This window comes from Bufo gargarizans, chromosome 7 (genome assembly GCF_014858855.1).
Source record: "Bufo gargarizans isolate SCDJY-AF-19 chromosome 7, ASM1485885v1, whole genome shotgun sequence".
NCBI lineage: Eukaryota > Metazoa > Chordata > Amphibia > Anura > Bufonidae > Bufo > Bufo gargarizans.
This window is the reverse complement of record NC_058086.1, coordinates 124,776,325-124,788,633: the sequence shown is the minus strand read 5'-3', so window position 1 is coordinate 124,788,633 and position 12,309 is coordinate 124,776,325. Positions and strand designations below refer to the sequence as shown.

General features: G+C 45.6%; 1 protein-coding gene across 1 annotated transcript in view; it reads left to right on the top strand.

Annotated features, from left to right (window-relative positions):
* The window catches only part of KCNT2 (potassium sodium-activated channel subfamily T member 2), a 1,405,312-nt gene that overhangs the window by 488,784 nt on the left and 904,219 nt on the right, over nucleotides 1-12,309 (top strand). The gene's annotated exons all lie outside the window — the stretch shown is intronic.

Below are 12,309 nucleotides of genomic sequence, written 5' to 3'. Positions count from 1 at the left end.
GAAAGTGATACTGAGGATTCGCAATGCAAGACCGCACTCCCGATCACTCGTCGCTTTCTTAAGCAGTCTCTCAGCAAAGCTATGGAGCCGGTGCTGACTGAACTATCAGCTCTCCGCCAAGACGTCCACCATATAGGGGACAGAGTCGGGGCCCTGGAATCGCGGCAAACGGCTGTACTAGAGCATCAATCTGCCACAGCTGTCTCTCTGCAAAAATGCCGTTCCTACCTGAACGATCTCCATAACGCAGTGGAGGACCAGGAGAATAGGGGACGCAGAAACAATCTGCGCTTCAGAGGAGTGCCTGAAATGATTGAAGCGGCAGACATCCCCGCGGCGGTGACCGAGATATGCACCTCCATCTTGGGCCCTGACCAGCCTGCTGACCTGATAATAGAAAGGGCACATAGGGCGCTGCGCCCCAAGCCCAAACCCTCGGAGCCACCCAGGGACATTATTTGCAGATTCCTCAACTATCAATCCAAAGCAGTGGTCCTGGAAGCTGCAAGAAACATCACCGACCTGTCCTACGAAGGAGCTCCGTTTGCGGTCTTTCAAGATCTGGCCCCTTCCACCCTGAAGAAAAGGAGAAGCTTGAAGCCCCTGACGGACTGACTCAGGGCTAAGAAAACACCATACAGGTGGACCTTCCCTTTCGGAATCTCTTTCTTCTATGAGGGACACCGCCTTACTGTTACAGCTTTCCATGATTTAGCCGGCGTGTACAATCATCTCCAGATATCTCCGCTGCCGATTGAAAATTGGGAGCTTTATCAAGATCTTACAGACTTGCCTGAGATACCGAAGATCGCTCCCTTTGAACCCCCGCGCACCCCAAAATCCCAGAAAAATAGGCGCAAGACCACCCAGACGACACCATAGCTTCTGGTCATCTAACAATAGTCTGAAGATTAGATATGGTTTGATTGCATATGTCTGATTTTCTGTTTCATATATCGCCTTTATACATCTCTGGTTTCTGATGCGATTAACCTATTACTGGCATTGCTCATTCTAGACTCCACTTGCTCCTGTTTCCTGTTCCTCTGTCTCCCCCCCTTTTTTTTCTTTTCTCTCCTTTTATTTCTTTCTCCACTCTATCTCCACAAAATCTGCTTTGTCACTCTGTCATCGTGCCTCATGACTGGGGCTAATACTAAGTGCTGTGAGGGTCACAACTGGGTTGATATACCTTTCCCCCCTTGCGATCCTTACTTCTCTTTTTCAAATGACCCATTTAGATGGGCTCTGTTTTTTGAAAGTTGACCTAATGGTTCTCTGTTTTGTTATTCACTTTTGTTTAAAGGTACTTACTCACAATGTCTTCTTATGCATGGCGACACGGAAGATTCTTCTGGCTCCTGACTCACTCCCCCAGATTGGCATAAATAGTTGCACCCGTCTAGGTTTGCCTGGTCAGGGGACCTGGCATCCTCAAGGTAACTGCATTTATATCAGACAACATGGCTGATCTCACGATTGTGTCCTTCAATGTTAAGGGCCTTAACTCCCCTTCCAAGAGGAGTCAGATCTTCACATTGCTGCGCAAATCTGGAGCCAGTGTCCTCCTTCTCCAGGAAACCCATTTCAAATTTGATCATTACCCCAATCTTTCTTTCTCTAATTACCCAATGTGGTACCATTGTGGGGGTAACTCTGCGGCATCTGGGGGGGTGAGTATTGGATTCCAGAGGAAGATTCCCTTTAAGTATATCTCCCACATCCAAGATCCAGAAGGGAGGTATATTCTAGTCAAGGGATCTATTGGTCCCCAAACCTATACTATCATTAACATGTATGCTCCCAATACAGGGCAACATACCTGGTTTGCCAAATACTTCCCGATAATAGAATCTTACGCTGAGGGTCTGATAGTAGCTGGAGGAGATCTAAACATCACTATAAACCCTCTTCTGGACTCCTCTTCCAATAGATCTGCCCTGTCTCCTAGATCCCTTCGCTTTATACATGATGGCCTCCACAATCTTCACCTTTTAGATGTATGGCGGGTTTTCAACCCTGATGTGAGAGACTATACGTTTTATTCTCACCCCCACAATTCCTATCATAGGTTAGATTACCTTTATGTATCGAAGGAACATCTCCAGTTGTGTAATAACCCCAAAATAGGTTCCATCCTCCTATCAGATCACGCCCCTATTTTTCTATCAATCTCGGCCCCTGTACCGAACCCCAGTAAATTTAGATGGCGTCTAAACGAATCCCTCCTTGATAACCAGGATACCAGGGAGAAGGTTTCTGGGCTTCTCAAAGAATACTTCTCCTTTAACAACCTCCCTGAGGTCTCAAAACAGTCACTTTGGGATGCCCACAAGCCTTTTATCAGGGGACATCTCATAAGTCTGGGTGCTTTCTTAAAAAAGGAAAGGAATAAAAAAATAGACTCATTAATTAGTAGGATATTCTTGCTAGAGAAAAGGCATAAAAAATCCCTTTCAGAAACACAACTTGTTGAGCTCTCGTCACTTAAAGCAGAGTTGAAATCCTACATGAATCAATCCACTGCTAAGTATTTTTTTAAATTCACAGCATAAATTTTTTGCGCATGGAGACAAGGCGTCTAAATTTATGATGCGCAGAATAAGAGACAGGCGTTCCGCAAACAATATACACCAGATAGAGTCCCCCCAAGGAGAGCCCCTATATTCCTCGAAACTAATTGGCACTCAATTCCGTGCTTTTTATGAGGCCCTTTATAATCTCCCCCCGACTTTGAACCCTGACTCTCACTCAGATCTTCTCAAGTCCTTTTTGGAGTCACTCTCTCTGCCCAAACTCTCCCCTGAACAAAAGCTCGACTTAGCTTCCCAATTTACACTGGAGGAATTAACTTTGGCTCTAAAGCAATCCCCCCAGGGCAAAAGTCCAGGCCCAGACGGGTTTCCAGTATATTACTATAGAACGTACCAACAAATAATCCTCCCTCACTTGCTCTCGGTCTGTAATTCAGCCTTAATAGGGAAACAGCTCTCTCGTGATATGACGACAGCCCACATAACCTTGATCCCCAAAGAGGGGAAAAACCCTAAACATTGTGCAAATTATAGGCCCATATCACTCCTCAATATAGATCTTAAACTGCTTGCGAAAATGTTGGCGAACCGCCTGGCCACCTATCTTCCCTCGCTTGTGCATGGGGACCAGGTGAGCTTTGTCAGAGGTAGAGAGGGGAGAGACAATACGACCAGGGTTCTGAATGCGATTTTTTATTCTGCCCACCACTCCAAGCCACTACTCCTCCTGAGCACGGATGCAGAAAAAGCATTCGATCGAATTAGCTGGGATTACCTGAAACCGGTGCTGTATAGCTTTGGCCTGCCTGGTCCCTTTGCACAAGCTACCTTTGCAATGTATGCCCAAGCCTCAGCTTCGGTACTAGTCAATGGAGACTTAACTGACCCTTTTAGGATTAAAAATGGTACCCGCCAGGGATGCCCATTATCGCCCCTGTTGTTTGTACTAGCCCTGGAGCCTCTCCTTATCAAACTGAGGGCAGATCAGGATATTCGCGTGTGACATTGGGAGGTCATGATCATAAGCTTGCTGCCTTCGCCGACGACATTATGATCATGACCTCTAACCCGGGCACCTCACTTCCCATAATCCAAAATTATCTTGATACATACAGCCTTTTATCAAATTTTAAGATAAACAAGCAAAAGTCTCTAGTAAAATGTATAAAGATGTCACAACATACTCAACTAGGCCTTAAAAAGCACTCTCCATTTGATTGGGCTTCTCCCCACCTCACCTATTTAGGAATTAAAATCAGTTCCAACCCCACTGACCTCTTTGCTCTCAACTACCATCCCCTATTGCAGTCCATAACGGCGGAAATAAATAGGTTGAATATACCTACCATTTCCTGGTTTGGCCGTAAAAATCTTTTGGTTTCATTGATATTGCCTCGTCTTACCTACCTTCAACAGGTATTGCCTATACCGGTCCCTAAATCGTACTATATTTCACTTAGGAAACTATTTAGCTCGTTCGTTTGGAGCCAGAAGAGGCCAAGAATCGCTTATTCCCTTCTATCCCGACCCAAACATATAGGAGGCATAGCCTTTCCAGATCCTGAGCTTTATGGCAGAGCTGTTCTGTTGTCTAGAGCGGTAGAATGGCTTAGAACCTCTAATCTTAAACCTTGGGTGGCAATGGAACAGGAACTGGTGAAACAGCCCTTCCGCTCATTGTTGCTGGGTACTCCCAGAGCAAACAACATCCCTTCCTCCCCTTTTCCATTAATCCAAGCTACCCTTCAGGCGTGGAAATACTTCCAATCCACACATTGTGGGATACCCTTTCCAACACCGCTTCTTTCAGTAGGAGATGTTATAGGCACTTCCCTCCCAGTGATAAGAGATTGCACTCCACGAGTCATCAGGGATTCAAACATCTCTATTTCCTCACTTTTTCAACAAGATACCCACCCTCCCACTTTAAGTGAAATTCAAGCAAAGTTAAGTTTCCATCACACGTTTTCGCCGCCCTTATTGTACTTACAGTCATTCATCTCGCAACATATCACAGGTAGTGACCAGCTTCGACCCTTGGTTTGGGTGGAATCTCTCATCATGCATCCCTCTCCCCCAAAAAAAGCTAATTTCACAGCTGTATCGTAAACTCAATACCCCTCCATTACTTGTCAAGCCTGCTTTCATCTGCAGATGGGAAAAGGATTTAACAGTTGATCTCTCAATAGCGGACCTGCCTAACCTGCTGTTGGCCCCGCATAAGTCCTCCCGCTGTGTTCGGGTACAGGAGAATGGGTACAAACTTTTAACAAGGTGGTATAAAACTCCAGATGTGACCTCCCTTTACTCGAGCACAGCGTTGGAGATGCCTGGGAGATAGGGGGACGTTCTTCCACATATGGTGGTCCTGTCCTACGATTAATAAATGGTGGAAGGATATTTTTGATCTCTGCAACCAAATTTGCCACACTGACATACCGCTATCCCCTTCTTTAGCACTTCTTAACCTGAACACCCACACAACCCATCCTCATCCCCCAATGCTCTTCAGACAGCTTTTAACTGCCGCTAGACTGTTAGTCCCTAGGCTGTGGCTATCGACCTCTATCCCTCCAGTGGAACAATGGAAACTGAAAGTCGATCAACTGTATAGGTTCGAGGAGATATCATCCTGGGAATCACGCACACATAGCAATTTTTGTAAACGATGGAAATTGTGGTCGGAGTATAGACACCCCAAATGAAGGCTGATTTCTCTTATGATAGCCTCATCCCTGAGCACTAATGTAATAGTCGCGATAGTGTCTTTATTGAGGTAATACATCCCTGCGAGCTCTACCTTCACTATAGTGTCTGTACAATCTTAATATGTCATTGGTCTCTAAGATAAAGGTATTTCAGCTATGTGACAATGCCTCTTGTAACATGGAACCTCTTTCTGCTGTACCAATTTTCGTCATGCTTGATGTGCAAGATACATGTACAAGTACCTTGTTATGTTCTTCTTTTATTAAATAAAAAAAAAAAAAAAAAAAAAAAAGTTAACCGCCAATAAAAACCCTGATGTAGGGTATTGCACTCAATTTTTTTTTTTTACTCTATATGTGTAAGGACCGGCGTCACGCACAGGGAGTGAAAAGGGAAAGCCAAGGGAGAGGGAAAGGTGGTGACCCCTGACTCACCTTGCGGCTGGCACATGACTGCCCTGACGTCCCTAGACGGGTTCTTTACCCGTGCGGCGATCACGTGCCTAAACCCTGGCTTTCCCTAAAATGAGCCCTAGATAGTGAATGGGCCGGTGGGATCGCTAGTCCGCACCACTGACACTAAGAGGGAAACACCAGGGAGAGGACAGACAATACAGACAAACACATAAACCCAGGTGGGCGACCATAGCAGACCACAAAGGTCCAACAGGGATCCGGAGGGAAATGTTCTGGTCCAACAACCAGAGAACGCAGCAACACAGCTCCAGTGGGTCAGTATAGAAGTCCAGGCAGGAAGCTCTATATCTGGCAACCAGAGAAGTGTGAGAGGGGAATATAAGGAGGTTGGGAATGCTGGGCAAGGAACAGCTGAGGAGAAGGAGCTACGGATCCCTGAGTGAGCCAAAAAGGGTTGCAAAGCAAACCCAGAAAGCTACCATAAGGAAACAGTCCTATCTTACATAGAGCGCGCAGCCAACCGTTGCGACTTCCTGACCCCGGGTATAACGGAGTCAGGCGTGGGTCTTGACACCCTCGTGACAGTACCCCCCTCTCTACGAGGGGCCTCCGGACACTCAGGACCAGGTCTCTCAGGATGAGAGGCATGAAAAGCCCGAACTAGCCTGTTGGCGTTTACCTCAGATGCAGGAACCCACATTCTTTCCTCGGGACTGTAACCTCTCCAATGCACCAGATATTGAAGAGAGCGGCGGACCCGATGAGAATTTACAATTTTGGATATCTGAAACTCTAGATTACCATCCACAACAACAGGAGGGGGTGGCAGCGGTGACGGTTCTAGAGGTGGAACATATTTTTTGAGTAACGACTTATGAAAGACTTTATGGATTTTAAATGTCTGAGGTAGCTCCAGGCGAAAAGCCACGGGGTTGATGATGGCTACAATTTTGTAAGGGCCAATGAACCTAGGACCCAGTTTCCAAGAGGGAACCTTTAATTTAATATTCCTAGTAGACAACCACACATAGTCATTCACTCCTAGGTCCGGACCTGGCGACCGTCTCTTATCAGCCATGCATTTGTATTTACCTCCCATATTTTTCAAGTTAGCTTGCACCTTCTGCCATGCCGATGAAAGAGATGACGAAAAACCATTCCCGAAGACCCCCCCTCTTTGAAAGTACAGAATTGGGGCTGAAAACCATATGCACCAAGAAATGGTGACTTTCCAGTGGATTCCTGATGACGATTATTTATGGCAAACTCAGCTAACAGTAAATATGATGACCACAACTCTTGGTTTTCAGACACAAAACATCTTAGATATGTCTCAAGGTTTTGGTTGGTACGCTCAGTCTGTCCATTCGACTGAGGATGGAAAGCTGAAGAAAACGACAAGTGTACCCCCAAACGGGAACAAAAAGCTTTCCAAAATTTAGAAATAAACTGGGTACCCTGATCCGAAACAACATCGGAAGGGACCCCGTGAAGCTTCACGATTTTCACTGATGAATACCTAACGCAATGAAGTGTACCATTTTGCTAACCTGTCCACTACTACCAAAATAACTGTTTTACCCGCAGACAAAGGTAAGTCAGTGATAAAATCCATTGACAGATGTGTCCATGGTCTATTGGGAATGACGAGTGGCAATAGAGACCCTGCAGGACGTGCATGCAAAACTTTTGCGCGCACAGGTAGAACAAGAAGACACAAAATCCAATACATCCTGACGCAACCTTGGCCACCAAAAATGACGAGACAATAGCTCCAAGGTTGCTTTACTACCCGGGTGCCTAGCAAGTGCCGAATTATGATGTTCCTTTAATAATTTGAAACGCAGGTTCAACGGTACAAACAATTTCTCTGAGGGGCAAGAGATCGGGGCGTCCCCCTGGGCCTCTAACACCTTCCCCTCCAGAGCAGAGTGTACCGCAGAAACAACCACTCCTCTTTGAAGAATGCGTACAGGATCACTCACTTTACCTCCCCCAGGGAAACAACGAGATAGTGCATCAGCCTTGATATTATTTGCCCCAGGACGATAGGTAATCACAAAGTTAAACCTGTTAAAAAATAGCGACCACCTAGCTTGTCTAGGAGCGAGACGCTTAGCTGATTCGAGGTACAGAAGATTTTTGTGGTCCGTAATCACAGTGACGGGGTGGACTGCCCCCTCTAAAAAGTGAAGCCATTCTTAAAATGCTAGTTTAATAGCTAATAGTTCCCTATTACCAATATCGTAGTTCTTTTCTGCTGCAGATAGTTTTTTAGAAAAGAAAGCACAAGGACGCCATTTGCCAGGAGACGGACTTCAACAATAAAAGGCTGAGAGACATCAGGTTGGACTAGTACAGGTGCCGAGGTAAACCTCTCTTTTAGAGAGGAAAAAGCAACTTTAGCGGCATCACACCATTTAGAAAAATCAGTCCCCTTCCTAGTCATGTCAGTAAGGGGTTTTACAATAACTGAATAATTTTTAATGAATTTCCTATAGAAATTCGCGAAGCCCAAGAACCGTTGCAGTGCTTTGAGGTTCTCAGGAAGATCCCAATCTAAAATTGCTTGGACCTTCCTAGGATCCATACGGAAACCTGAAGCAGATAAAAAATAACCTAGGAATTGTATCTCCTGAACAGCGAAGACACATTTTTCAATTTTAGCATATAATTTATTCGTCCGTAGGACCTGCAGTACTTGTCTGACATGCGCCTCATGTGTTCTCAGATCAGACGAATAAATTAAAATATCATCTAGGTATATTACCACAAACCTGCCGATTAGATGACTAAAAATGTAATTAACGAAATGTTGAAAGACGGCAGGAGCATTGGTCAGACCGAAAGGCATAACTAGATTTTCATAATGCCCCTCAGGGGTGTTAAAAGCTGTCTTCCACTCATCCCCCTCCTTGATACGAATCAGATTGTAGGCCCCCCTAAGATCAAGTTTGGAGAACCACCTAGCACCCGCAATCTGGTTAAACAGGTCAGGAATGAGAGAAAGAGGGTATGGGTCTCGGATGGTTATACAATTTAATTTGCGAAAATCTAGGCAAGGACGCAGACCCCCATCTTTCTTTTTAACGAAGAAAAACCCTGCAGCCACGGGTCAAGAAGAGGGTCTGATGTGTCCCTTAGCCAAGTTCTCGGAGATATAATCTTTCATGGCTTGTCTCTCTGGACCCGAAAGATTATATAACCTGGTCTTGGGTAATTTTGCGCCGGGAATAAGGTTAACCGTGCAATCGTAAGGACGGTGAGGTGGTAACTTCTGACAACCCTTTTCAGAAAAAAACTTCCTCAAAACCCGAAATAAATGTAGGTAGGGTAGTTATGGAGGCGACTAAGCAATTGCTATCTAAGCAATTTTCTCTGCAATGCTCACTCCACTCCGATATCTCCCTGGCCTGCCAATCCACCACTGGATTGTGCGCTACCAACCAGGGAAGGCCCAGCACTACCGGAGTGGGAAGCCCCTCCAGAACATAACATGAAAGCATCTCGTTATGGTGGTCCCCTACCCGAAGGTGTAAATTATGAACAATGTGGTTGAGGTTTGTCTGAGACAGAGGAGCAGAATCAATAGCCAATATGGGAATAGGTCTCTGTAGCGTACAGAGAGACAAACCCATAGTGCAGGCAAAATGGGCATCTATCAAATTTGCCCCTGCTCCACTGTCTAGAAAGAAAGAAATAGTCTCCGTCTTAACACCAAAAACAATAACTGCTGGCAACACAAATTGCGATGTACGTATGGAGGAAACATATACCCCCCGGCTGACATCCTCCACACAGCCTGGGGTTATTCGTTTTCCTACGGTCTTTTTGTTTCTAAGGAAAGAAGGACAGACATTAATGAAATGACCCTTCTCCCCACAAAAAAAAACAAAACACTCCTATGGCGAACCTCAGGAGGACGGACCTAACGAGTGGTTCCTTCTAGCTGCATAGGCTCGTCTAAGTCCGTACAGACTAACTGCTGCTTGGGAGAGGTTACCAATTGCTCCGTTTTTTTCAACCTGTCCCTAAGGCGTCTATCTATTTGGATAGAAAGGGACATAACCGCATCCATGGAAAAGGGGGTCTCATATAATGCAAGCACGTCCTTAACCCTTTTGGATAACCCAGAGCAGAACTGACTCCTGAGAGCCGGGTCGTTCCATTGGGTATCCGTAGCCCACCTACGGAAGTCAGAGCAATACTCCTCTACCGGCCGCTCTCCTTGTAGGAGTCTCCGTAATCCTGATTCAGCCAGTGCGACTCGGTCAGGGTCGTCATATATGAGACAACCCCCACCCACTGTTCTTCATTACCAGAGGAGTAAGGGCGCAGTTTAAAATATAATTTACAGGCCTCACGGAATGTCAAAAACTTGTCCCTTCCCCCAGAAAATCTGTCAGGGAGAGGGACCTTGGGTTCCGCAACAACCTGGTTACTAGTAGCAACCGCTGGGCTTGCGGTCAGTTGTACTTGCTGCTGTTGCTGGAGGACCGACACCTTCAATCCTGCCACCTCCAAAGACAGGCCATGAAATTGTTTGGACAGAGCAGCAATTAGATCCATACTGGATTCTAAGTAGGTAAAAAAAAAAAAAAAAATGTATTTTACCTACACAAAATAAGGGCCAGATATAATGTAATGACCGGCGTCACGCACAGGGAGGGAAAAGGGAAAGCCCTGCCCAAGGGAGAGGGAAAGGTGGTGACCCCTGACTCACCTTGCGGCTGGCACCTGACTGCCCTGACGTCCCTAGACGGGTTCCTCACCCGTGCGGCGATCACGTGCCTAAACCCTGGCTTTCCCTAAAATGAGCCCTAGATAGTGAACGGACCAGTGGGATCGCTAGTCCGCACCACTGACACTAAGAGGGAAACACCAGGGAGAGGACAGACAATACAGACAAACACATAAACCCAGGTGGGCGACCACAGCAGACCACAAAGGTCCAACAGGGATCCAGAGGGAAACGTTCTGGACCAACAACCAGAGAACGCAGCAACACAGCTCCAGTGGGTCAGTATAGAAGTCCAGGCAGGAAGCTCTATATCTGGCAACCAGAGAAGTGTGAGAGGGGAATATAAGGAGGTTGGGAGTGCTGGACAAGGAACAGCTGAGGAGAAGGAGCTACGGATCCCTGAGTGAGCCAAAAAGGGTTGCAAAGCAAACCCAGAAAGCTACCATAAGGAAACAGCCCTATCTTACAAAGAGTGCGCAGCCAACCGCTGTGACTTCCTGACCCCGGGTATAACGGAGTCAGGCGTGGGTCTTGACACCCTCGTGACAATATGACAGATGCCAGATGTGCAATATATTAGAGGCTTTTGTCACCCCAGTAAGCCAAAGCAGGATTTCTGGCGTTAATTTGACAATCCCTTATGCATGTGTAATCAGAGATGTGCAGTATATCGGAGGATTTTTTCACCCCAGTAAGAAAAAAAAGCAGTATTTCTGGTCTTAATGTGACAATCACTTATGCATGTGTAATCACAGATATGCAGTATATCAGAGGGTTTTTTCACCCCAGTAAGAAAAAAGCTGTATTTCTGTCCTAAATGTGACAGTCACTTATTCACGTGTAATCCCAGATGTGCAGTATATGTGAGGCTTTTTTCACCCCAGTATGCCAACGCCGTATTTATGGCCTAAATATGACAGTCACTCATGCACGTGTAATCCCAGATATGCAGTATGTAACCAAAAAGCTGTATTTCTGTCCTAAATGTGTCAGTCACTTATGCACGTGTAATCACAGATGTGCAGTATATTACAGGCTTTTTTCACCATAACCAAAAAGCTGTATTTCTGTCCTAAATGTGACAGTCACTTATGCTTGTCTAATCCCAGATGTGCAGTATATTAGAGCGTTTTTTCACCCCAGTATGCCAAAGCTGTATTTCTGGACTTGCAGATAGCCTATGCTGGTGCACTATCGTTGCATAAAATGGCTGGCGATCAAGTATTGATATTTATGAAATGAAGAAAAAAAAGTTTTTTTCAGTAGTAGTTGGCTCAGGGCAGGCTTAAAGAAATTGTGCACTGCACCCACAAAACACTTTTTCTGTAGATTGCTGAGTACATAAACCAGTTCTTGATAAGATCGCTCCCTGATCTCTCCCTCACAGCAGCTGCAGCCTCTCCCTACACTAATCCCAGCAGAGTGACGCGTGGCGCTACGTGACTCCAGCTTAAATAGAGGCTGGGTCACATGCTGCAGTTGGCCAATCACAGCCATGCCAATAGTAGGCATGGCTGTGATGGCCTTTTGGGGCAAGTAGTATGACGCTTGTTGATTGGCTTCTGTGCAGCCTTTCAAAAAGCGCCATAAAAATCGCCAAACACCGAACTCAAACTTTTACGTAAATGTTCGGGTCAGGGTGACGAAAAACCTAAAGTTCGGTACGAACAAACTTTACAGTTTGGGTTCGCTCAACTCTAGTTATGAGCTATACAGTATGTACACCAAAATGTGCCACTAAAAGACACAACTTGCCCTACAAAAAAAAAATCCTCATATGGCTACAAGAAAGAAAAAATAAAAAGATATTGGTCTTGGAACACAACTATGAAAACATGAAAAAAATTGCTTGGTCACTAAGGTGAAAAATAGGCTGGTGATTAGTTGGTTAAAGGGAATGTACAACCAT